Source organism: Glycine soja, chromosome 9 (genome assembly GCF_004193775.1).
Source record: "Glycine soja cultivar W05 chromosome 9, ASM419377v2, whole genome shotgun sequence".
Taxonomy (NCBI): domain Eukaryota; kingdom Viridiplantae; phylum Streptophyta; class Magnoliopsida; order Fabales; family Fabaceae; genus Glycine; species Glycine soja.
This window is the reverse complement of record NC_041010.1, coordinates 16,564,676-16,592,000: the sequence shown is the minus strand read 5'-3', so window position 1 is coordinate 16,592,000 and position 27,325 is coordinate 16,564,676. Positions and strand designations below refer to the sequence as shown.

General features: G+C 37.6%; 1 non-coding gene across 1 annotated transcript; it reads left to right on the top strand.

Moving 5' to 3' along the window:
* The first annotated feature begins 24,685 nt into the window (after nt 1-24,685).
* On the top strand, nt 24,686-24,792 carry LOC114369066. The gene has a single exon (XR_003657527.1). It is a non-coding gene; the product is annotated as a small nucleolar RNA R71 (small nucleolar RNA).
* The last annotated feature ends 2,533 nt before the right edge of the window (nt 24,793-27,325 follow it).

The following is a 27,325-nucleotide window of genomic DNA, read 5'->3' as shown; positions in this document are numbered from 1 at the left end:
AAAACATTTGCAAAAAAAAATTAACTTATCTTTTCCAATCCCCCTTCCATTGGACTTTCTAAAGCCAACAATCAAATTAATTATTATTCAAGGAATGTTCCTTAAAATCATTAGGAATACTCCCACAAAAAGAATTCTCCCCTAAATTAATGGACCTCAAAAGCAAACAACTCCCAAACCCATAAGTAGCATTCCCAGTCAACCTGTTCCTTGCCACACTAACACTCTTTAAATTCTTCATCGCCTCAACCCCCTTAGAAATCTCTCCCTCGAACAAGTTATCAAACAAATCTAGAGACATGAGAGCACTTAAAGATCAAACCCTAAAGGAAACAAAATCAGAAACATTGTCATTCATAAAAAGGTTTAGATGATAAAAGGAGAAGAGCGATATCACACAAATGTTAGTTTATTGAGAATAAAAAAAATTTATAATGAAGGGGTTTAAAGCATTCTCTAGCTCTCTGAACTCAAAGTACAAAGTTTTCTAATAAAGCAAATAACAACTAACAGTCTAACCGAAAAATGGTTACAAATAAAAACAGTTACACTTTCAACACAACCTATGTTAATGAACCACCAAATTGAATGCTCCCTTCTACATAACTAGACGCTCCGCTCCACCAGACAACAGAACATTGGAAGACCAATACAGAAGACAAGAGTACTAGGCCAGATGACTAATGTTGTCATCCACCCTATCTCTATGTCTTACAAAAGACTTTGGGAAGTTTTTGGAAAGCTCAAATACATTAACCATGCTTTTAAATTTCCATCAACATTCCCATGATAAGTCTCGCCTAGGTCTAGAAAAGAGGGCATCATCCTCTAAGTCATAGTTTGATCCAAACAAATGTGACTTCTATGGTAAGTTTGGACACTCTAAGTTCAAATGCACCCTTAAGAAGAAGAAGATGTCTAAGGGTACTAATGTTGTTGGACCCAAAAATATTTGGGAACCAAAATCCCAGCTTGTTCTTGTTACAGATATCCTTGGCAGTTAAAGACCAGAGTTTAAGCTAGTACTTGGACAATGGCTATTCATGACACATGACGGGGGAAAGGTCTACGTTCCTTGATCTAAAGCCACTTGAAGGAGGAGAAGTTTCCTTTAGAGGCATGGGCAAATGAAAGATTATTGGTATAGGTAAAATTGGTATTCCTTCTCTAACCTCCATAGACAATGTCTTGTATGTTTAAGGTTTGAAGTGTAATTTGGTGAACATAAGTCAATTTTACGATAGTGGTTATATTGTCCTTCAACAAAGACAAGTCTATAATTAAGAAAGAAGATGACAAGTTCTTCTTCACTGCCAGACAACACCACAATCTATATGAGATTGATCTAATAGATCTTAGTAAGCAGAATGTAATGTGTATGTTGTAACACCCCAAATTTTGATTACTAGGAATATACCATAAGGAGAATTCTTATTAGGACCCTCCTTTTATATTTTATGTAAATATTTGTTATTATTATTTATATATTATTGGTCTTGTCCTAAGCATGTGATATTGTGTGTGTTCCTATATGTGTGTGTATTTTGTGTATATTATTATTATTATTATTATTATTATCATCATCATCATTGTTGTTGTTGTATGATGAAAACCTTATAAAGACCACATAGTATCTTGAGTTCCAGTTGTTTGTTTGAGATATTGTTTGTGTCATTGGAAAACTTGCTAGGGAAGTTACAATTCATCTCTACATATTAGAAACCAAAATTGGCTCCAAAGTAGGTCATTTGATCATGAAAAGCACCTTAAGTCCTATATTGGGCAAAATAACCTCATGAATCCCTTTCTTCCCCTATATATAGAGAAGACCACCAAGACTTAGGAGCACCACAGAATAGAGTGGGCTTAGCGTCAAGCACGAAGCCCCTCATAGTTAATATTTTTATCTTCTCAAGAGTTTTCAAACTTGGGGCATATAAGCGACGTGGGATTGTGTTTTAAGTCACACCCATGCGTCTTAGTAAGAGTTGAGGGAAGAGTTGAGGGGTCGTGGTGGATGACATCATCAAGTTCATGCAGGTTAGTTGGAGTTTGTCTCTCTGCTTTCTAGGTAAGTGTTTTCCCCTATCCTTTCTAAGCTATTTTCTTCTTTAATTTTTTGTGTTGGATCAAATGGCCTTGGAATAATTAAGAAGAGGGGGGGGGGTTGAATTAATTATGAATGTGTCTTGTCTAATTAAAAATCTATCCTTCTTAATGTTATTAGATTCAATTAGGCTTTTACTACTAAGTTAAGAAAGTAACGAACAAAAATAGAAACTTAACCAAAAGTAAAAGCGATAATTAAAAGTACACAGCGAAAATTAAAGAGTGTAGGGAAGAAGAAGACAAACACAAGATTTATACTGGTTCGGCCACAAACCGTGCCTACATCCAATCCCCAAGCAACCTGCGGTTCTTGAGATTTCTTTCAACCTTGTAAAATCCTTTACAAGCCAAAGATCCACAAGGGATGTACCCTCCCTTATTCACTTTGAAAAACCAAGTGGATGTACCCTCCACTTGAACTGATCCACAAGAGATGTACCCTCTCTTGTTCTCAGTATAACAATCCCCAAGTAGATGTACCCTCTACTTGTACCACAAAGGATGTACCCTCCAATGTGTTGGGACAAAGAATTCTCAGGCGGTTAGTCCTTTGAATCTTTGTAAAGGGGAAACAAAAGATATCTCAGGCGGCTAGTCCTTTGAAATCTTTTTCTTAAGGGGAAGGGAAGAATTAAAAGAATTCTCAGGCAGTTAGTCCTTTGAATCTTTTGTAAGGGAGAAGAGAGACACGAAAGAATTCAGGCGGTTAGTCCTTCGTTCTTTTGGCAAAGGGAGAAGAGAGACACAAAAGAATTCAGGTGGTCAGTCCTTCGTTCTTTTGGCAAAGGAAGAAGAGAATGAAAAAGATGAATAACACAAGTTTTTGATTAAAGAACTTTTCTTGAAAGAGAAAGTATTGAACAAAAACTTTTAGAAAGATGAAGAGAAGATGAATCAGAAAAATTCTGTAGAAAGAGTTGAAAGATATTGAATGATGTTGAGAGAAGATTGAAAGATAGATTATTCAAGGATGATTGATGATAGTTGAAACTCATGCCATGGTCACATATTTATAATCTCTTGATGACTCAAGTCAAAGCTTGTGACTCTAGGCAATTTCTTTAAAACTAGTCACTTAAAAAGTTGTGACTTTTGAAAAAATCTTCAGAAACAAGTCACTTGAAGAATTGTGACTTTTGGAAATGTATTTTTCGAAATCAGCCACTGGTAATCAATTACCATTAAGGTGTAATCGATGACACATCAACAGATGTGACTCTTCATTTTGAATTTTGAAAATTAAAACGTTTAGAGGCTCTGGTAATCGATTACAAATATTGTGTAATCGATTACACAAGTTTAAAATGATTTGAAAATGTTTAAACCCAAGTTGTGACTCTTGAAATTTGAAATCTAACATTTTAAAGACACTGGTAATCGATTACATGATTATGGTAATTGATTACAGCTTTGTAAGTCAGTTTTTGAAAATAATGCTGGCTACTGGTAATCGATTACTGATGAGGACATGAGGGTTCATATCAATTACTACCTTCTGGTAATCGATTACCAGAGAGTAAAACTCTTTGGTAATGATTTTGTGAAAACTTCTTGTGCTACTCAATGTTTTGAAAAACTTTTTTTTAGTACTTATCTTGATTGAGTCTTCTCTTGATTCTTGAATCTTGAGTCTTGAATCTTGATCTTGATTATTCTTGAATCTTGATTCTTTAGTCTTGATTCTTGAATCTTGAATATTGAGTCTTGAATCTTGAAACTTGATGCTTGATTCTTGAATCTTTGGATTTTGCTTGACTCTTGATTCTTTGGCATCATCAAAATAACCTTGGAAGACATTGCTTCCATAATCTCCCCCTTTTTGATGATGACAATCCTGAAATCAAGAGAATGCATACAATTTTTGTTCTACCGTTCACTCATCCCTTTCTCCCCCTTTCTTTTTGAATTTATGTTTAATTTTAAAGCTTTGAAAATATAATATCTTGATTTCTAAAATATATTTTGATTTCTTAAAATGCTTATTTTCTCTCCCCTTTTGGCAACATCAAAAAGGCCAAAGTGCGTAAAACATACATAATTTAAAAAACATACACAAAGCATTCATTGTAAAACAATCATAAAAGATTCTAAACCATTCATACAACAAGATATAATTAAAATGCAAACCAAATAGTCATATATCACAATCCATAAAAGTTCAGTCATTCTAAGCAAATATTAAAAATACTAAATGTTCAAATGTCATAAGCATATAGCCAAATACAAGGCTTTAGAAACAAAATATAATAATAATAATAAAGTCTAAACTGATGGTTGTGGAGGTAAATCAAGACAGTCGCGAATGATGGTGACATCTTCTTCAACCTTTGTGATCCTTGAGTCCATTGCATCGAATCACATGTCCACTTGTTGTTCCAAAGCATCAAACCTCTCACCAACATAGGTTTGGAGTCCATCAAACCTGTCCAAAATACTTTGAAGGAGAGAAGAGTCTCCTTTAACCGGTAATTGTCCTTCATCATCATTTGGTTGAGTACCCTTTTTTACCCAAGAGCCATCACGCTCTTTGCGGTAACCAAAGGATGCAACCACAGCAGCACCAATCAAGAAAGATCTCTTGATTGGAACATAAGGTTCAGAATCAAGAGGGATGTTGAAATGTTGAAGGAAAAAAGTGACTAAATGTGGATATGGTAAAGGAGGATTTAATCGCAATGCCTTATGCATGCGATACCGGACTAAATATGCCTAATCAATTTGTTGGCCGGTATGAAAAGTCCACATAACTATAAGATCTTCTTCAGAAACCTGAGCCATGTTTGAAGATCTTGGAAGTAAAATACGAACAATAAGATAGTGAAGGATGCGGCTTTCAAGAGCCAATGAACCGGCAAGCAGCCTTCCGGTCATATCCGCTTGGTTGGTGCAAACCAATCGATGGGCATCATGCACAGAAAAATCAAACTTCCAATCATCGTCTAGTGCACCATCAAATGGTACACCGTCACTAGACAATTCGGTCAAATCATAGAAAAGGGATTGGTCAATGACCATCTTTATCCCACAAACTTATGAAATCAAGGTACTTTCTTGAATTTCAAGATTAAAATAAAAAGCTTTTACCAATTCAGAATACACAAGCAGTTTTAAAGACATAAAGGGAATGAGATTTGAGTTTTGAAATGCTTGAATGCATTCAAAACTCTCATCAGAAAAGAAATCCATATCTATGAACTTAGGGTCAATGATAGAATGAGAGGAGAAGAGGTTTGTCTACTGTATACGTTGTTCTTCTGCAGATCACCATACAAATCTTTGTCCTTTTTTGAAGCAATCTGTAGTCAATGAGCAACTTGAAGCTTATGTTGCAAACATTTATAATAGACCCCCTCAGCAGCAAAACCAACAACAACAGAATAATTATGATCTTTCAAGCAAAAAATACAATCCAGGTTGGAGGAATCATCCAAATCTGAGATGGACAAGTCCTCTACAACAACAACAGCCTGTCCCTCCCTTCCAGAATGCTGCTGGTCCAAGCAAGCCATATGTTCCTCCTCCAATGCAGCAACAACAAAGACAACAAGCAACTGAGGCTCCTCCTCAAACTTCCTTAGAAGAGTTAGTGAGGCAAATGACCATCCAGAATATGCAATTTCAGCAAGAGACAAGAGCCTCCATTCAGAGTCTGACAAATCAAATGGGGCAGATGGCTACTCAGTTGAACCAAGCTCAGTCCCAAAATTCTGACAAATTGCCTTCACAGACTGTGTAGAATCCAAAAAATGTGAGTGCTATCACCTTGAGGTTTGGCAACCAAATTCAAGTGCCTCCACCAGTAGCAACACCTGCACCTGAACCTGTCAAGCTTCATTCTACACCTGAAAAAGAGGATGAGCTAGCTGCACAAAAGAGAAAGCTTCCTGATCATGAGGGAGCTAACACAAATTTTCATGCAGGTGGACCTTCTTTGAGTAGTTCTGACTTGTAGCAGTCTCCTATCCCTCTTCCATTTCCACCTAGAGCAATTCCAAACAAAAAGATGGAAGAAGTGGAAAAGGAGATCTTGGAGACCTTCAGGAAAGTAGAGGTGAACATACCTCTGCTAGATGCCATCAAGCAGATTCCAAGATATGCCAAGTTTCTAAAGGAGCTGTGCACCCACAAAAGGAAGCTCAAAGGCAATGAAAGGATTAGCATGGGCAGAAATGTGTCAGCATTGATAGGTAAATCTATTCCTCACATTCCTGAGAAATGTAAGGACCCAGGTACTTTATGTATACCTTGAATTATTGGGAACAGTAAATTTAAGAACGCCATGCTAGATCTAGGAGCATCAGTTAGTGTCATGCCTCTGTCCATTTTCAATTCTTTATCTCTTGGACCTTTGCAATCTACAGATGTGGTGATTCATTTGGCAAATAGAAGTGTTGCATACCTTGCAGGTTTCATAGAGGATGTGTTGGTTCGGGTTGGTGAACTTATTTTTCCTGTTGATTTTTATGTTCTTAATATGGAAGAGGGATTTTCCCATGGTTCAGTTCCAATTATTTTAGGCAGGCCATTTATGAAAATAGCCCGAACCAAGATAGATGTTTATGCTGGCACATTGTCTATGGAATTTGGTGATATTGTTGTTCATTTTAACATTCTTGATGCCATGAAACATCCATCTAAGGATCATTCTGTTTTTCGTGCTGAGATAATTGATCAGATTGTTGATGATTATATGTTTGATTTTGATTTTGTTCTTCATGGTAGGAAACATCCATTTTTATCTGATATGCATACTTGTCACTCCTTATGCATTGAATCTGAATCTGAGTTTGAATTTGATCTTGTATCTGATTTTTATGCTGAGAGTGAATTTGAATTTGAGTCTGGTTCTGATTTTCTGGGTGTTGTACCTCTTGATGTTGATTTTTTAGAGTCAGAATGCAATAACCATGTTGCAGGAAGTACATATACTTCTAACTTGCTTTATGAGTTACAGGCCGAGGAACCTTCTTCTTCTCCTACCCTGGTTCCTCCCATTGTTCATCCACCAACCACACTAGAGTTGAAGCCCTTACCAACAACCTTCAAATATGCTTACTTGGAGGACAAGGAAAAATTCCCAGTGATCATCTCTGCCTCCTTTGATGCTGAGCAAGAGGAGAAGTTGTTGCCAGTGCTCAAGAAGCACAAGAAGGCCATTGGATGGACTTTAGCAGACATTCCTGGTCTTAGCCCATCTACCTTCATGCATAGGATACTTTTAGAGGATGGAGCTGAGCCAGTGAGGCAGCCACAGCGGCGGCTCAACCCCGTCATTCTAGATGTGGTAAAAAAGGAAGTGACCAAGCTCTTACAGGCTGGAATCATCTACCCCATTTCTAACAGGCAGTGGGTGAGTCCGGTCCAAGTGGTTCCTAAGAAGACAGGCCTCACAGTGATCAAGAATGAAAAGGATGAGTTTATCCCCACAAGAGTGCAGAACAGTTGGCGAGTTTGCATTGATTATAGGAGGCTGAACCAGGTAACCAGAAAGGATCATTTTCCCCTGCCTTTCATTGATCAAATGCTTGAGTGCTTGGCAGGTAAGTCTCATTACTGCTTTCTTGATGGTTTTTCTGGTTATTTACAAATTCATATTGCTCCTGAGGATCAAGAAAAGACCACATTCACCTATCCCTTTGGCACTTTTGCCTATAGGAGGATGCCCTTTGGCCTATGCAACCTCCCTGGTACCTTCCAGCGGTGTATGCTTAGCATTTTTAGTGATTTTTTAGAGAGTTGCATAGAGGTGTTTATGGATGATTTTACTGTTTATGGATCCTTTTTTGATGCATGTTTGGATAGTCTGGATAGAGTTCTTAATAGATGCGTTGAAACTAACCTTGTGCTGAATTTTGAAAAATGTCACTTCATGGTAAAACAAGGTATAGTTTTAGGGCATATCATTTCCAGTAGGGGCATAGAGGTAGACCCTGCAAAAATACATGTTATTTCACAATTGCCTTACCCCTCTTGTGTGTGAGAGGTAAATTCTTTTCTTGGTCATGCAGGGTTTTATAGGCGCTTTATCAAAGATTTTAGCAAAGTGGCCCTTCCATTATCCAATTTGTTGCAAAGGGAGGTGGAGTTTGATTTTGATGACCGGTGCAAAGAGGCTTTTGATTGCCTCAAGCGTGTGGTGACTACCACCCTTATCATTCAAGCACCTGATTGGACAACCCCATTTGAGATAATGTGCGATGCATCCAATTATGCATTAGGGACTGTCCTTGCTCAAAAGATTGATAAGCTGCCTCGGGTGATCTACTACACTTCCAGAACTTTGGATGCTGCTTAAGCAAATTACACTACCACAGAGAAGGAGTTACTAGCGATAGTTTTTCTCTTGAAAAATTTCGTTCATATTTGCTTGGTACTCGTGTTACTGTTTATATTGACCATGCAGCTATGAAGTATCTGTTGAAGAAGGCTGAATCAAAGCCTAGATTGATCAGATGAATGCTTTGGCTCCAAGAGTATGATTTGGAGATCTGTGACCGGAGCGGTGCACAAAACCTCGTGGCTGACCATCTGAGTAGGATTGAGCATGCGTCTGAGGACTCACCCATTCGGGATGATTTTCCGGATGACCATTTGTACATTCTGTATAGTATTTCTGATTCCTTCCCCACTCCGTGGTTTGCTAATATTGTGAATTATTTGGTTGCTTCTGTTTTTCCTCCCTTCGCATCTAAAGCTCAAAATGATAAAATTAAGAGTGATGCTAAGCATTATAGTTGGGATGACCCCTATTTGTGGAAGTTGTGTAGTGACCAGGTTATTAGGAGATGCATTCCAGACCGTGAGATCGACTTGGTCCTGCAATTCTGTCATTCTTCCGCACCAGGTGGCCATCTTGGCATACAGAGGACAACTTGCAAGGTGCTTGACTGCGGTTTCTATTGGCCCACCATCTTCAAGGATGCGTGGAGAATCTGTAGCACTTGTGAGCCTTGTCAGAGAGCAGGTGACTCACTTTCATTGAGACAACAAATGCCTCAACAACTCATGTTATTCTATGAGGTGTTTGATGTCTGGGGTATAGATTTTATGGGGCCTTTCCCTGCCTCTTTTGGTTTTGTTTATATTCTCCTTGCTGTTGATTATGTTTCAAAATGGGTGGAAGCCAAACCCACCAGAACTAACGATGCTAAGGTTGTTGTGGATTTTGTTAGATCTAATCTTTTTTGTAGGTTTGGAGTCCCTAGAGCCATCGTTAGTGATCAAGGCACCCATTTTTGTAACAGGTCCATGTATGCCTTGCTCAAAAAGTATGGGGTCGTGCACAGAATTTCCACACCTTACCACCCCCAAACTAATGGGCAGACTGAGATTTCAAACAGGGAGATAAAAAGGATCTTGGAGAAGATTGTGCAGCCGAACAGAAAGGATTGGAGCACCAGGATGGATGATGCTCTTTGGGCACATAGGAATGCTTACAAAGCACCCATAGGAGTGTCTCCTTATCGGGTTGTCTTTGGCAAGGCATGTCATCTTCCTATAGAGATAGAGCACAAAGCCTACTGGGCTGTAAAGACCTGCAACTTCTCTATTGATCAGGCTGGAGAGGAAAGGAAGTTGCAACTAAGTGAACTAGATGAGATATGTTTGGAAGCCTATGAGAATTCCAAATTCTACAAGGAGAAGAGCAAGAAGTTTCATGATAGTTTGATAGCTAAGAAGGACTTCGTGGTTGGACAGAAAGTTTTATTGTATAACTCTAGGCTCGGACTCATGAGTGGTAAGTTGAGGTCAAAATGGATTGGTCCTTTTGTGGTGACTAATGTTTTTCCTTATGATATAGTTGAGATCAAAAGTGAATCCACAGATAAGACCTTCAAGGTCAATGGACACCGGCTGGAACCATTCCTCACAAATCCCTCATTAGTGGATGTAGTGGTGGAGGAGACCTCCTTACTTCACCCTACTTCTCTTCCGCCATGACTTAGGGAGTTTTCTTTTTTCTGTCTACTTCTTTACTTTTATTGCACTTGTCCAAATTTATTGATTGTTTTGTTTGTTCTTGATCTTATGATTGTGCTACATTGAGGACAATGTGTTGTTTAAGTGTGGGGGGGGAGGGGGGAGATTGTTCTTTAATTTAGATTGTTCTTTAATTTTGTTGGGTATTCTAGTTTGATTTTATTAGGTTTTTCTAGGTTAATTTTGTTATTTTGGTTTTATGTTTTGTGTACAACATTGCATGTTTCTCTTTGAATTTTGGGTTATGTACAGGTAATGGGTAATTGTTTTTGAAATAGGAGTTTCTTGGCATTTTGTGAATTGAAATCCTTGTTTTTCTTTACATGTCAAGTTAGTTTTGAAAGTTCGAATTGAAAGTGATAGATTTACCCTTGGTCAGAATTTGAGCCATCATCATCTATTTTATTCGGTGTGTTTTGCCCCATTGATTGCTTGCACAATAGCCTTGGCTTGACTCTTGTTGATACTTCTTGCTTCACATGCATGTTGGGAGATGATTTAGGAATTTTGTTCTTATAAGCCTCTAGCCAAATGAGCCTACCTTGAATTAATTCCTTTGATAGCCTCTTTGAGCCCATGTTCCCCTTTCTTTGTTTTGAAGCTCATTACAAGCCTTAAGTGAAAAACCATGATTTCACCCTACCCTTAAGAAATTTTGGAGCTTTGGAATTGTTTTGGGAATAAGTGTGTGTGTGTGTGGGGGGGGGGGGGGGGGGGGGAGGGGTATGTTTCATTGGATGATATGTTTTTGTTGGCCATGCTTGATGATGTATTTTGGCCATGCTTGATGTATATACATATATTGCCTAATTGTTGCTTTATTTTTCAAATGCTTTCAATTGATACTGTTCACGTTAAAAAAAATGAAAAAAAATAAAGAATGAAGTTGAATAAATGAGGTCTTGGTTTGAGGACTTGGATCGGTTTGAGGACTTGGTTGATTTTGTTTTGGGTTTACTTTTTATGCTTAATTTTTAACTTTGATTTTGGGGGATACTACTTTTTCTTACTTCCCACTTATTCCCCATTACACAAGTTTAAAATGATTTGAAAATGTTTAAACCCAAGTTGTGACTCTTGAAATTTGAAATCTAACATTTTAGAAACACTGGTAATCCATTACATGATTATGGTAATTGATTACAACTTTGTAAATCAGTTTTTGAAAACAATGCTGACTACTGGTAATCGATTACTACCTTCTGGTAATCGATTACTAGAGAGTAAAACTCTTTGGTAATGATTTTGTGAAAACTTCTTGTGCTACTCAATGTTTTGAAAAACTTTTTTTTAGTACTTATCTTGATTGAGTCTTCTCTTGATTCTTGAATCTTGAGTCTTGAATCTTGATCTTGATTATTCTTGAATCTTGATTCTTTAGTCTTGATTCTTGAATCTTGAATCTTGAGTCTTGAATCTTGAAACTTGAAGCTTAATTCTTGAATCTTTGGATTTTGCTTGACTCTTGATTCTTTGGCATCATCAAAATAACCTTGGAAGACATTGCTTCCACATTTTGTGAAAGTATTTTATCTTATCTTAGGAACTAGATATTTTATCTTAGTTTAGGAAAATGATATGGAAATCAAGATACGTGAAGAGAGTAACCAGAAACGTGATAATGTGAAAAATGAGTTAGAAAGGTGATCTAACTAGACTTAAGTGTCTGCATAAGAAATGTATGCCTATATTTTAGCTAACAAATGACATTGGTTTCACTTAATTTGGTCTTTTGGAACTCTATATATAGAACAATTAGTGAACAAAGGTTAAGCTTTCAGGATTGTGCAAGTAGCTCGTGTTCTTCCTAACTTTAGGCATAGTAAACGACTAAAATAGCTTTCAAGGTATATATATATATATATATATATAAGTTGTAGATGATTTGCCTTATGTTTCAAACAAGATAGGAGTAAGCTTTATTGAGTTAGTATAACTCTAGATATATCATGTACACCGTAAAGAGATCATAGGAGAGTAAAAGTAAATAAAGGAGGTAATACCCCAAGAACTTAAGAAATGATATACGGATTATATGTGTTAATAGATGATTGCTATAATAGGAAAATGATATAGAATTTGGATGGATTGAATAGTGTATTTCTTAGTCAAGTGTGCTTAAGGATGATTGTGATTGAATTATGTTTGGGAACATTGTTCCTTTTGACTATGAACACGATTTTATGTATATTGAAATGAGTGTGACATGTAATGTTATTCTGATGTCTATAAGATGTGGATGCCATGGTACATGAGTAAGATTTAAAATGTTAAGAGAATCTAGTCCATGTGGGATAGGATTCTACATGTGACTTGATAAGTGAAACCATGTGCATCCTATGTGATCATGCATCATAAATGTGCATATGTTTTCAAGACGGAGGATGTGGTTGAGCTTAATCAGGGATGGTATGAATGAGTTGTATTTTGTATAATACATGGAATCAAGTTGTAATTTTATAAGTTTATTTGTTAGCTTTTGGATGATGATGTCGTATGGATGCTTTTCATTTTCATGTCTTTAGAAATCTTAAGCTTAGTTATGGTAATACCCTTATGGTGTTATTCAAATGGTATAAGAGCAAACCTCTCTCATAGTACGGTGTGGTTTGTGGATGAACTAGGCGGAAATTGGTGGGCATGTAATACCCTGATGAATCACGCAAGAAAAAGAGGAATCTAAAGGTTGTGCAGGTATGAGACTGTACAATTGATAATGACTTAAACGAATTAATTGGTACTACCTATACCAGCAAGATGCATATACTTTTTGGTAGACTATCACTTAAGAATTCCACAACTAAGCATGCTTGGATTGGAGTAGTTATGGGATGGGTGACCTTCTAGGAAGTTTCTCAAAAAGTGTGTGAGTGAGGACAAAGCATGCTAAAAAGTCTCATGTTGGTTTGTGGGGACAATTATTAATCCTGAAAATAGTCAAAGCAAATTGTCAAGGTCTCAGAAAGGGCTACCTATGGAAAGTTTTGACCAACAAGGACATTGAGTGAAGTGTCATCGTGTGAAGTGTCGTTGAGTATGAGCTATTGAGCAGTCAACCATTAGGGACGTTACATATGCTATTCAAAGAAATATGTCAACAAGGGAAACAAATCAAAACCTCTTTTAAATCTAAAGATGTTGTTTCCACTTCTAGATTGTTACAACATCTGCACATGGATTTGTTTGGACCAACTAGAACATTGAGTCTGGGAGGAAAGAAATATGTTTTTGTCATAGTTGATGACTATTTCTAGATATGCATGAGTATACTTCCTTGCACATAAACATGAGACCTTTGTTCTTGAATCCAAGTGGTTTAGCTTGACTTGCTAAGGGATTAAGAGTTGAGTTAATCAACTTAGGCTCTCTTACATAAGGGATCATGGTTAGAGCATTATAGCCGGTTAAAGTAGCATTAGAGTGAACATTAGATAAAGAAAACCTTTATAACTACTGAGATTGTTAGCTTAATGTAGCCAAATCCCAAACATTTCAATTAATTTTCATTTGGCTCCTTTTGTCCACCAATTGTTTGTGTTTTTGCTCACCTTTTAATTGTTCTATTTTTATTTTTTTTCAATCATCTTATCTTAAAACATAAATTATCCTTTGCCTAGTTGTTGAATTTTCACAAATAGCTTGATACAAACAAGTCCATGTGGATATGATACTCAGGCTTTTCATTTTATACTATTTGCACGATACTTTGGTACGTTTGCCAAGGATTCAACATGTAGCTTGATCTAGTTTCCTAGAATAAGCAAATATTGCTCGTCTTTGTCTGATAGGATCAAAACTTACCATAATTGTCATTCATAACTCAATATGGTCATTAGACTTGTAAAATGAATTATAAGATTGATTCATAGATTTATTCCTTTTAAACAAAAACATATAAACTGGCATAAATTGATAATTCAAATAAATGTGCATATTTTAATTAGTTTTTGGATGGACTGGATGAGTACTTCATGCTTCTAGTAGACGAGGTATCCATTCATGGGCAAGTCTTACCTGTTGTCACTTCCAGTTGTCAAACCTATTGACTTACATGCAACATAATGGTTAACACAAATTTATATTTTTGTTTTCATCAAAATCTTAAGAGATGTCGTGGTCATCCAGTGATGGATCATCCAGTGTCTAACATATTCAATAAATTTTATTATTTGTGCACATGATTTTCTCAGGGGACATAGGAGAATAACAACCTAATCATTTTGTAAAGATTATTTATAAGAAGAAGAATCTTATATAACTTTTTCAAGGAGACTATATCGCTCTCATGCATTTGGAAAATGTTTGTGGGATCACTCCATGTGATGTAAGTATCTTCATGAATTTAGTATTGTTATTACGCAGAAATTTTACTGCTTAGACTTAATAGGTATGAATTTATCAGAATAATTATACAGGTCACCGCTCGTTGTAGTAGTAGTAGTTACAAATGAAGAAAATTTCAAGTAGTGGGCATATTAAACAAATGGTTGAATGAATCCTTTCTCGAAACTATGCTCTCTTAACTAATTTAAGAAATATGTCTTATATGAACTCAAGAAGACCCCTGAGAGAAAATATCACAACATCTATGGATAATCAAAATGTATCCAACTTATGAACTCGGTATGTACTTGAATAATCAAGATCCTCAACATAGTACAATACGACCTCCACGACTACGATGTGACTTAGAGGAGCAATTAATCAACAGTCCTTAATAACATAACCTCCCCCTGAGGTTAAGGACCTATTTATAAGCCCATTATAAACAATGAAAGTTACATTTTACTTATACAAAAAAAAATCTAAACACCTTAGGATTAATTGACTTCATCGTCAGAGTCCTATTTGCAAGTACTTCACCATATATATATTGTACAAGAAGATCAGAGACTTGACTTAGGCTCGATAAGGAAAGACATAAACCACTCATCTAGAACTTAGCTAGAACATTTGGTGCCCACCGTGGGGCTAAGGAAAATTTCTCCTTTGGCCACAAGAAAATGGTAGCAACTAGGAGAGGTGGTTCTAGTTCATTTGCACGTTCCACCAAAGCAGAAACATCAACAATGTAAGAAATTTGAGCACAAATAGAAAAATTATGTAAGAAAAGAAAGGCTGACTTAGAAGCCTTAAAACAAAAACATGAAGTGGACATGTGCCAGTTAAGGGAGAAGAATGCAAACCTAAGAGCATGGCTTACCATTCACCATCCACCTCTACCACCAACTCCACCATACTCTTCATCTTTTCAAACACCTACTCATGCCAAGACAAGGCACCAAGAAATTCACACTCAAATTTCTTCCCATAACACCAGAAAAGATACACCAATTCACTCCAGACTTAGGTCTTTCAACATCAACGACGAGGTCATTTGTTTACACCCATCTGTTGATGGCATTAAGGACATACCTTTTCTCATGACATGGAAGCCATTGAATTTTGAAAGATATGATAGTACATCGGATCAGAAAAACACCTAGACTCATTCACAACTCAGGTGAACTTATACTCTAATGACAACACTATGTTAGGCAAGGTATTTCCCACCTCCCTTAAAGGACCAACATTGATGTGGTAAAAATGCCTACCTCTGAGGTCAATCGATTCATTCACAACACTCGCCCAGCGCATCAAAGCGCAATACACAACCATTCATCCTCATCACACAAAGTCTGTAGTGTTGGTCAATCTTGGTCAGGCCAACAAAGAATCTCTAAGGTTGTTCATGGAAATGTATGCAGCCATCTCGATCAAGATTAAAGACCTTGACCCAGTTGTCATGCTACATTCCATTGTAATGGCGTTGAAACTAGGATCATTCGCCGATAATCTTTGCAAAAAACAACCCGAGGACTTGGATAAGTTAAAGGCAAGAGCAACATGATACATTCTAGAGAACAAAAAAGGGGAGAATTTAGCAACGAGGATAAAACCAAGCCCATCCATGATAAATCTTTAAAAAAATATGGCACCACACTGCACAAGTACAACCACTACACACCATTAAATGTCAGTTGAGCATGCTTATTGGAAGAAGCATTCAATGCCAAGATTCTATATTTGCCCCCTCCAGCCAGGTCATTCAACTTGGCTGACAGATCAAAGCAATCTAGATATCATCAAAACTTTGGTCGTACCACAGAGGAATATGTTGTAGTTAAAGAAAGAATAGAAGAGTTAATACAAGAAGGTGCCCTCACAAAATACATATATAGCCCTAACAACAATAGGGACAGAGACAGAGGTTGGGGAGAAGTTGAGGCAGCCATCATAGTGTTAAAGGTAAAAAAATATGTTGACGATAAACAAGAGCAGATAAAAGCCAAATCGGACCCAGCTAATAACTTATCAACAGGGGAAAGTGGCTTACACGTGGTTATTAACACCATTATAGGAGGTTTTGAAATACAATTAATCACACTAGAAGGGATTGAATAGTGTGTTAGTCAAAATATAAAACCTTTTCACAAGGAAAGATGTTATATTAAACAAGTTGATAAAAACCATCGTCCAGTGACTAAAAGTGGACTATTGTCCAATGATGTATAAAACTTATTTTTAGTGAAAACCTAGTGTGCAAAATGTGTCAATAATGGACTTTGAAATACTTTGATATGCTAAAGAAGAGTAGTAAAAATACTTTATTTTATACCGGTTCACTCAACCTGAGCTACATCCAGTTCTCCTTTATCAACCAGTAAAGGGTTCCACTAATCAAACTTAATTACAAAGTATTTTTTTCTACCACTTTTGGCTTACAAGTATTCTCAAGGCCACTACTAGCACAACTCTTAGACTCTCCCTAAATCTAAGAACACCCAATTATTGTTTTTTCACTACGCCACTCCTAGCTTTAACAAACAATAGTTTGATATAGAATCCAAGATTCTTTACAATACTCAATGAGTGAATTTACAATAAATTTATAATCTCTCACAAGTACTTTGTGTATTACAAAGTGATCGAGGCCGTACCCGAATCAAATAAACATGAAAATGTAGTAACTAGGAAGTGATCCTAGGTCGTTTCCCAACGAGCAATGACAAACCAAATGTTCATAATATACTTGCGCAGTAACAGTAACGATTGGGGGGGGGGGTTGTTTGTTTTGTGATTAAAGAGCAGAACAAGTAAACTGGAATATGAAACTACTAATATTAAAAACGAGTTGTTTCCTCTGATTCAGAAGCCATTCTCTTATCCTGGGTTATGGAGAATTCGTCCCTAACAGTCAACCACTTAATCCAACCCTATTTCAATTTACTAAGCGAAAATCAACTTAGGGTTGTCAATACGTGATTAGGCACCACATACACCAGTTAGCCCTTCGTCCATTAAGCATGAACGCATGTTAGGCTCAGAGGCAATTAATCGAACACGAAGCGTGCACTGATTAATGTTCACGAATTTGGGATAACTGGTGAAGGGAAAACTGCCAGGAAACCACATTACGAACGAAACCTCAAAGAGAGTTGGGCTTCGTCCTCAAAAGGAAACAACACCAGAAAAACTAGCCTTCCATGAATTCAAACAGAAAACGCAAATGAAACATGAAGCAGAAACGTAAATGAACAGAAACGTAAATGAACAGAAATGTAAATGAAACAGAAACGTAAATGAGACAGAAACGTAAATGAAAGTAGAAGAAGAAGCAAGAACAAAATTGTAATTAGAAGCAGAAAACGGAAAATTGCATTAAGAACGAAAACAGTAGCCTTAGAACAGAAAAACGTAAAAACCTAAAACAAAAGCTCTGAATAATAAAATAGCATAACAGAATGCCTTGCATGAATCCCAAGGCCGCTATTTAAAAAGAGTCACTCAAAGTCACTGGGCCCTATTACAATACTCTGGCCCAAAACGAAATAAACACTAAACCACATAAAATAAAATTGTGAAATTTCCTAATTAAAAATTAACTAAGGTAAGCGCTGCTTTATTTGCCCTCTTCAAGTCCACAACCAAAATCCGGATTAAGCCCAATGTTTCATTAATTCCTGAAATTAGATTAAAAACATCAAATGAGCTAAATGAGACCAAATAATAAAACTGCCTAATTAATTGACAATTAAAACCAATCAGTAATTAAAATGGTGCAAAAAGGGTTTAGAAAATAGAAGAAAATGATGGCACATCAAAATTCCCCATACTTAGCCTTTTGCACTCCTGGGCAAAATGAAACAAAGAACAAAATCCAAGGATATCAAAGAGAGGCAAACGAAAACATTCACATATTTCTCAATGAACATCAAGGAATGAAAGGAATGGGTAACATCTAACATAAGGAGATCCGAAAAGTTAAGACATTCATGAAAATCATCCAAGCAACCCAATCATGGCAAAATAGTTAATCAGCTCAAGAATGAAAAGTGATAAAGCCTCACAAGATATACACTCTATCTCTCAAGTGCCTAGGCTACTATTTACCCTTAAAGCACCCATGAAAACAAACACCACATAAACTTGGCAAGATTCTAAAATTGACAATCAACCCATAAACACAAGCACATGAGGATCAAAAGGTCTTTTAAGGTTGTAATGGGGCCAAAGACATGGTATGGAAAAAATATGGAATAAGTGGCTGAATCCCAAAGGAATAGAGGAGCAATGGGGAATAAGTGCATATTAAGAAAACATAAGAAAATAAAAAGAAGTAAAGATAAAATTTAAACATAAAGAGTAGAACCAAGAGTCTCATCATTCTTTTCTTATTCACTCAACTTTACTGTTTTTCTTTTTCGATTTTTTTTATAATATATATATTTTTTTTGCTCTGTAGCCTTTTGAGAAACAACATCATATTCAGCATGTCCAACATTTAACCAATATGCAATGTATATCAAGTATGGCTCAAAATATATCATGAAGCATGGCCAACAAAACATGTTATCCAATGAAACAAAAACCCACACACTTATTCCCAAAACAATTCCAAAGCTCCAAAATTCCTTAAGGATATGGTGATATCATGGTTTTTCACTTAAGGCTTGTAGTGAGCTTCAAAACAAGGAAAGGGAAACAAGGCTCAAAAGGGCTATCAAAGGAATTAAGTCAAGGTAAGTCCATTTGGCTAGAAGCTTATAAGAACAAAATTGCCTCAGTCATATCCAAATATGCATGTGAATTAGGAAGCATCAACAAGAATCAAGCCAAGGCTATTGTGCACGCAATCAATGGGGCAAAACACACCAAATGATTATGATGATGGATGGCTCAAATTCTCACAAAGGTAAACTCATCACTTTCAAATTGAGCTTTCAAAACTATCATGACATGTAGAGGAGAATCAAGGATTTCAAGTCACAAAATGTCAAAAAATTTTATTTTCAAAGAAAATTACCCATTTCTTGAATATATCCTATGATTCAAAGAAAAACATGCAAAGTCGTACATGCACACAGAATTGACCCAAAATATTAAACTAAAAATTCGACGAAACTAATCAACATTAACAAATTAACACAACTAACAAATTAACAAAACCAACAAAACTAACAAAAACCAAAGAACACTCCCCCCCATACTTAAACAACACATTGTCCTCAATGTAGCACAATAAAGAGATTAAAACAATTAAACCATCAAATAGAATTGGACAAGTGTAATAAAAGCAAAGAAGGAGATAGGAAAAGAAGAACTCCCTAAGTCATGGTGGAGGAAGAGTAGGGTGGAGTAAGGAAGTCTCTTCCACCACTACGTCCACTAAAGAAGGGTTCGTGAGGAATGACTTAAGTCGATGTCCGTTGACCTTGAAGCTCTTGTTTGTTGAGTCGCTTTTGATCTCAACTGTACCATAAGGAAAAACATTAGTAACAACAAAAGGACAAATCCACTTAGACCTCAACTTACCACTCATGAGTCCAAGCCTAGAATTATACAATAGCACTTTTTGCCCAACCATGAAGTCCTTCTTAACTATCATGCTATCATGGAACTTCTTGGTCTTTTCTTTGTAGAACTTGGCATTCTCGTAGGCTTCTAGGCGGATTTCATGTAACTCACTCAGTTGCAACTTTCTTTCCTCACCAGCTTGATCCATAGAGAAGTTGCAAGTCTTCACTGCCTAGTATGCTTTGTGCTCAATTTCTACTGGAAGATGACATGCCTTTCCAAAGACAACCTGATAAGGAGACATTCCTATGGGTGCTTTGTAGGCAGTCCGATGTGCCCAGAGAGCATCATCAAGCCTGGTACTCCAATCTTTCCTGCTTGGCTGCACAATCTTCTCTAAAATTCTCTTGATCTCCCTGTTAGAAATTTCTGCCTGTCCATTGGTCTGGGGGTGGTATGGTGTGGATACCCTGTGTACCACCCCATACTTTTTAAGCAGGGCATGCATTGTTCTGTTGCAAAAATGGGTTCCTTGATCACTAATAATTGCTTTAGGTACTCCAAACTTGCAAAACAGATTAGACCTGACAAAATCTGCAACAACCTTAGCATCATTAGTTCTAGTGGGCTTGGCTTCCACCCATTTTGAAACATAGTGAACTGCAAGGAGAATGTAAACATAACCAAAAGAGACAGGAAAAGGGCCCATGAAATCTATACCCCAGACATCAAACACCTCACAGAATAGCATAGGTTGCTGAGGCATTTGTTGTCGCCATGTAAGTGTATTTCCTGCTCTCTGACACTGCTCACAAGTGCTACAGATCTTGCACGCATCTTTAAAGATGGTGGGCCAATAAAAACCACAATCAAGCACTTTGCGAGCTGTCCTTTGAACACCCAGATGACCTCCCGGTGCGGAAGAATGATAGAACTGCAGGACTGAGTCAGTCTCATGATCTGGAATGCATCGTCTAATGACCTAATCACTGCACAATTTCCATAAGTAGGGGTCATTCCAAATAAAATTCTTAGCATCACTTTTAATTTTATCTTTTTGGGCCTTAGATGCTAAGGGAGGAAAAACAGAAGCAACCAAATAATTGACAATGTTATCAAACCAGGGAGTAGAAAGAGAGTCAGAAATACTATACAGTATATACAAATGATCATCCGGGAAATCATCCCGAATGGGTGAATTCGCATCCGATACACGTTCGATCCGACTCAAATGATCAGCAGCTAAATTTTGTGCTCCGCTCCTATCACGGATCTCCAAGTCAAACTCTTGAAGCCAGAGCATCCATCGGATCAACCTAGGCTTAGAATCAGCCTTCTTCAACAAGTACTTTAGAGTTGCATGGCCAGTATAAACAATGATGCGGGTACCAAGCAAATAAGATCGAAATTTTTCAAGAGCAAAAACTATGGCTAGAAGCTCCTTCTCAGTAGTAGTATAATTCGCTTGGGCAACATCTAAATTCCTAGAAGCATAATATATCACCCTGGGCAATTTATCAATTTTCTGAGCAAGGACAGCCCCAAATGCATAATTTGATGCATCACACATAAGCTCAAAAGGGGCTGTCCAATCGGGTGCCTGGATGATGGGGGTGGTAGTCAGCGCTCTTTTGAGGCAATCAAAAGCCTCTTTGCATCTGTCATTAAAGTCAAGCTCCACCTCCTTTTGCAACAAGTTGGAAAGTGGAAGGGCTACTTTGCTAAAATCCCTTATAAAGCGCCTGTAGAATCCTGCATGACCAAGAAAAGATCGCACCTCTCGGACACAAGAGGGGTAAGGCAATTGTGAAATAACAGAAATTTTTGCAGGATCTACTTCAATACCCTTATTGGAAATAATGTGGCCTAAAACTATACCTTGCTCAACCATAAAATGACATTTTTCAAAATTTAGAACAAGGTTAGTTTCAATGCATCTATTCAAAACTTTTTCCAAACTATCCAGACAACCATCAAAAGAGGATCCATACACAGTGAAATCATCCATGAACACCTCTATGCAATTTTCTAAGAAGTCACTGAAAATACTAATCATGCACCGCTGGAAGGTACCACGGGCATTGCACAGGCCGAAAGGCATCCTCCTATAGGCAAAAGTGCCGAAGGGGCAGGTGAATGTGGTCTTTTCCTGATCCTCAGGAGCAATAGTAATTTGCATATAACCAGAAAAACCATCAAGGAAACAGTAGTGAGATTTACCTGCCAGGCGCTCAAGCATCTGGTCAATGAATGGCAGGGGAAAATGGTCCTTTTTGGTAACTTGGTTCACCCTCCTATAGTCAATGCAGACTCTCCAACTGTTCTGCACCCGAGTAGGAATCAGCTCCTTCTTCTCATTTTTTATCACTGTGAGGCCGGTCTTCTTCGGGACTACCTGGACGGGACTCACCCATTGGCTGTCGGAGATAGGATAAATGATTCCAGCTTGCAAAAGCTTGGTTATCTCCTTCTTCACTACATCAAGAATCACCGAGTTGAGTCTTCTCTGTGGCTGTCTTACTGATTTAGCTCCATCCTCTAAATTTATTCGATGCATACATGTGGATGGGCTAATACCAGGAATGTCCGCCAGGGTCCAGCCTATAGCCTTCTTATGCTTCTTGAGAACAGATAACAACTTCTCCTCTTGCTCATCAGTAAGGAAGGCAGATATAATCACTGGAAAACTTTTGCTATCATCCAAGTAAGCGTATTTTAAATTTGATGGCAGAGGCTTCAATTCTAGTGTGGTTGGCTGGGTAGTGGTAGAAGGAGATGGTTTCTCAGGTCAGAGGTATGTGTACTTCCTGAAACATGGTTAGTCCTATCTGACTCTATAAAATCAATCTCAAGAGGTAAAACACCACCACCAGACATGCAATCAATATCACTTTCAGATTCACTTTCAGCATCAAATTCAGACATATGATCAAGTACAATTTCAGACTCAATGCATGAAGAGTGAGAGGTATGCAGATTAGAGTAAAGATCAGTCATGTATTCATCAACAACATGGTCAATTATTTCAGCACGAAATACAGAAAGAACTTCAGATGGGTATTTCATAGCATCCAGAATATTAAAATGAACAGTTATATCACCAAACTCCATGGATTGTGTGCCTGCATAAACATCTATCTTAGTTCTAGCAGTTTTCATAAAGGGTCTGCCTAGAATGATGGGAACTGATCCTTGAGAAAATCCATATTCCATATTCAAAATATAAAAATCAACAGGGAAAGTCAGTTCACCAACTCTAACTAAGACATCTTCTATGAAACCAACAGGGTAGGCAACACTTCTATTAGCTAAATGAATTACCACATCAGTTGACTGCAAGGGACCTAGAGATAGAGAATTAAAAATAGACAGAGGCATAACACTAACAGAAGCTCCTAAATCTAGCATGGCATTGTCAAACTTACTATTCCCTATAATACAAGGTATGCTGAATGTACCTGGATCTTTACATTTTTCAGGAATTTGGGGAACAAATTTACCAATCAGTGCTGAGACATTTCTGCCCATGCTAATTCATTCACTTCCTTTAAGCTTCCTCTTATTAGTGCACAGCTCCTTCAAGAATTTGGCATATCTTGGAATTTGCTTTATTGCATCCAGCAGAGGTATGTTTACCTCTACTTTTCTGAATGTTTCCAAGATCTCTTTCTCTGCCTCTTCCATTTTTTTGTTGGAAACTGCTCTTGGAGGGAATGGAAGAGGACGAATGTGTTGCTTCTGCAAATCAGAATTACCAGTGGAAGATTCACCTGCACAGAAATTGTTAGGTAAATTTTTGTCGTTACCTTTTTCTGGAGTAGAGTGAAGTTTGGCAGGTTCATTTGCAGATGAGGAAGGTGTTACGGGTTGAGGTCCTTGACACTGCTTTCCCGACCTCAATGAAATGGCACTAACATTTTTGGGATTTTGGACAGCTTGGGAAGGCAGCTTGTCAGAATTCGGGGACTGTTGTTGATTCAATTGTGTAGCCAATTGTCCCATCTGATTGGTTAAGCTCTGAATGGAGGCTCTGGTCTCTTGTTGAAACTGCATGTTCTGCATAGTCATTTGCCTCACAAGTTCTTCGAGGGAAGGTTGTGGAGGAGCCTTAATTGTTGGTTGTTTCTGGGGCTGTTGCTGTTGTTGGATTGGTGGAGGAATGTATGGTCTGCTTGGGCCAGCAACATTTTGGAAGGAAGGAGCAGGCTGCTGTTGTTGTTGCTGAGGGCTAGACCATTTGAGATTAGGGTGATTCCTCCATCCAGGGTTGTATCTGTTGCTGGAGAGGTCATAATTATTTTGCTGTGGTTGATCTTGCTGCTGAGGTTGAGGAGGTCTATTGTAAATATTAGCAGCATAAGCTTCGGGCTGCTCAATTGCTCCAGGTTGCTGCATGGAAGGGCAAAGGTCTGTATGGTGGTCAGCAGAGGAGCACAAACCACAGACCCTTGCAACAGGTACAAATTTCTGGTTCAAGGCCAGCTGGGTTACCAAGTTAACCAATGCATCCAATTTGCCTTCAAGCTTCTTAGTTTCAGATGATGCAGCTGAGTTTGTAGCTACCTCATGCACTCCTCTAATGACTATAGCATCATTTCTGGTGCTAAACTGCTGGGAGTTGGAAGCCATCTTCTCAATTAAATTTCTGGCTTCAGCAGGAGTCATGTCTCCAAGGGCTCCACCACTGGCAGCATCTATCATACTTCTCTCCATATTACTGAGTCCTTCATAAAAATATTGGAGAAGCAGCTGCTCTGAAACCTGATGGTGAGGGCAACTGGCACATAGTTTTTTAAATCTCTCCCAGTATTCATACAGGCTCTCTCCACTGAGTTGTCTAATACCTGAGATATCCTTCCTGATGACTGTGATCCTGGAAGCAGGGAAAATGTTTTCTAAGAATACTCTCTTCAGGTCATCCCAGCTCGTGATGGACCTTGGAGCAAGGTAATACAACCAGTCCTTTGCCACTCCCTCTAAAGAATGAGGAAAAGCCTTCAGAAATATATGATCCTCTTGGACATCTGGGGGTTTCATGGTGGAGCAGACAATATGAAATTCCTTCAAATGTTTGTGCGGGTCTTCACCTGCAAGGCCATGAAACTTTGGAAGCAAATGCATCAGTCCAGTTTTAAGAACATATGGGACATCCTCATCAGGGTATTGGATGCACAAGCTTTCGTAGGTGAAATCAGGTGCAGCCATTTCCCTTAGAGTCCTCTCACGGGGAGGTTGGGCCATGTTCTCAGAATGTTCAAAATCAGAATGCTCAGAATCAGAATGCTCAAAATTGTAATGCTCAAAATCAGGATGTTCAAAATCACCAATAACAGAATGCACAGATTCACCAATAATGGAATGCTCAGGATGATCAAAAGGTATAAAATGATGCCTAACTAATCTATGAAATGTCCTATCTATCTCAGGATCAAAGGGTTGTAAATCAGATGGATTGCCTCTAGTCATACACTACATTCAGCATGCACAACTAGTTGCTTTGTCATGTAAATAAAGGTGCAGGTTTGAACTACAGCTACCCTCAAATGATATCCAAATGACTTGAAATTTTGTGAGCAACCTTATAAAATGATGAGAAGATAGCACAAAAATTTCAGGCAAAAATTCAAAGTCTAACTATGGAAGCTAAAAATGGTAGGTTAAGAAAAATAAGTGAATAAAACTTGAAAAATAAAAAAACTTTTGATAGAATCACTATTTTTGGACGATGGAGACCTCAGCTGGCCCATGGAAGGCTGCCATGGCATAGGAAAGTTTTTTCTACCCCAAATACATATATAATAATTGCGATTTTGATAACCGGAGCAAAAGTTATGGCCGTTTGAAGTTTCGACAAACACAAAATTTGCTACTTTTTTGGAACTTTCAAATCTGACCAAACTAAAGGCTCTAGCTATTTTCCCCACAAAATATAGATTAAAAGAAGTTACCACAAAAAAATTCAGCCAAAAATAACAACTCTAGCTACTAAAACAAAAAATCTCAAATAATTCAGCATGGGTGGTCGCTAAAATCCGTCTCTACTTGATTTCTATTACTACTCTGTTTTGCCGCAAGCAAAAGTGGTCGCTAAGTCCGTCGCAAAACACTATTCATAGAAAAACACCCAAAACTGAAACAGGGGAAGCGCTTAATAGGAAAACTGAAACAGAACACACACTAAACAAAATACCAGGACACTAAACAACACTAACACACATACTAACACAATACTAACAATTAAACATAAAACACGAAGGAATTAAACACACAACACTAGCTAGCTATTATGAACCTTTGGACACTGCTCCCCGGCAACGGCGCCAAATTTGATCGAGGCCGTACCCGAATCAAATAAACATGAAAATGCAGTAACTAGGAAGTGATCCTAGGTCGTTTCCCAATGAGCAATGACAAACCAAATGTTCATAATATACTTGCGTAGTAACAGTAACGATTGGGGGGGGGGGGGTTTGTTTATTTTGTGATTAAAGAGCAGAACAAGTAAATTGGAATATGAAACTACTAATATTAAAAACGGGTTGTTTCCTCTGATTCAGAAGCCATTCTCTTATCCTGGGTTATGGAGAATTCGTCCCTAACAGTCAACCACTTAATCCAACCCTATTTCAATTTACTAAGCGAAAATCAACTTAGGCTTGTCAATACGTGATTAGGCACCACATACGCCAGTTAGCCCTTCGTCCATTAAGCATGAACGCAAGTTAGGCTCAGAGGCAATTAATCGAACACGAAGCGTGCACTGATTAATGTTCACGAATTTGGGATAACTGGTGAAGGGAAAACTGCCAGGAAACCACATTACGAACGAAACCTCAAAGAGAGTTGGGCTTCATCCTCAAAAGGAAACAACACCAGAAAAACTAGCCTTCCATGAATTCAAACAGAAAACGCAAATGAAACATGAAGCAGAAACATAAATGAACAGAAATGTAAATGAAACAGAAACGTAAATGAGACAGAAACGTAAATGAAAGTAGAAGAAGAAGCAAGAACGAAATTGTAATTAGAAGCAGAAAATGGAAAATTGCATTAAGAACGAAAACAGTAGCCTTAGAACAGAAAAACGTAAAAACCTAAAACAAAAGCTCTGAATAATAAAATAGCATAACATAATGCCTTGCACGAATCCCAAGGCTGCTATTTAAAAAGAGTCACTCAAAGTCACTGGGCCCTATTACAATACTCTGGCCCAAAACGAAATAAACACTAAACCACATAAAATAAAATTGCGAAATTTCCTAATTAAAAATTAACTAAGGTAAGCACTGCTTTATTTGCCCTTTTCAAGTCCACAACCAAAATCCGGATTAAGCCCAATGTTTCATAAATTCCTGAAATTAGATTAGAAACATCAAATTAGCTAAATGAGACCAAATAA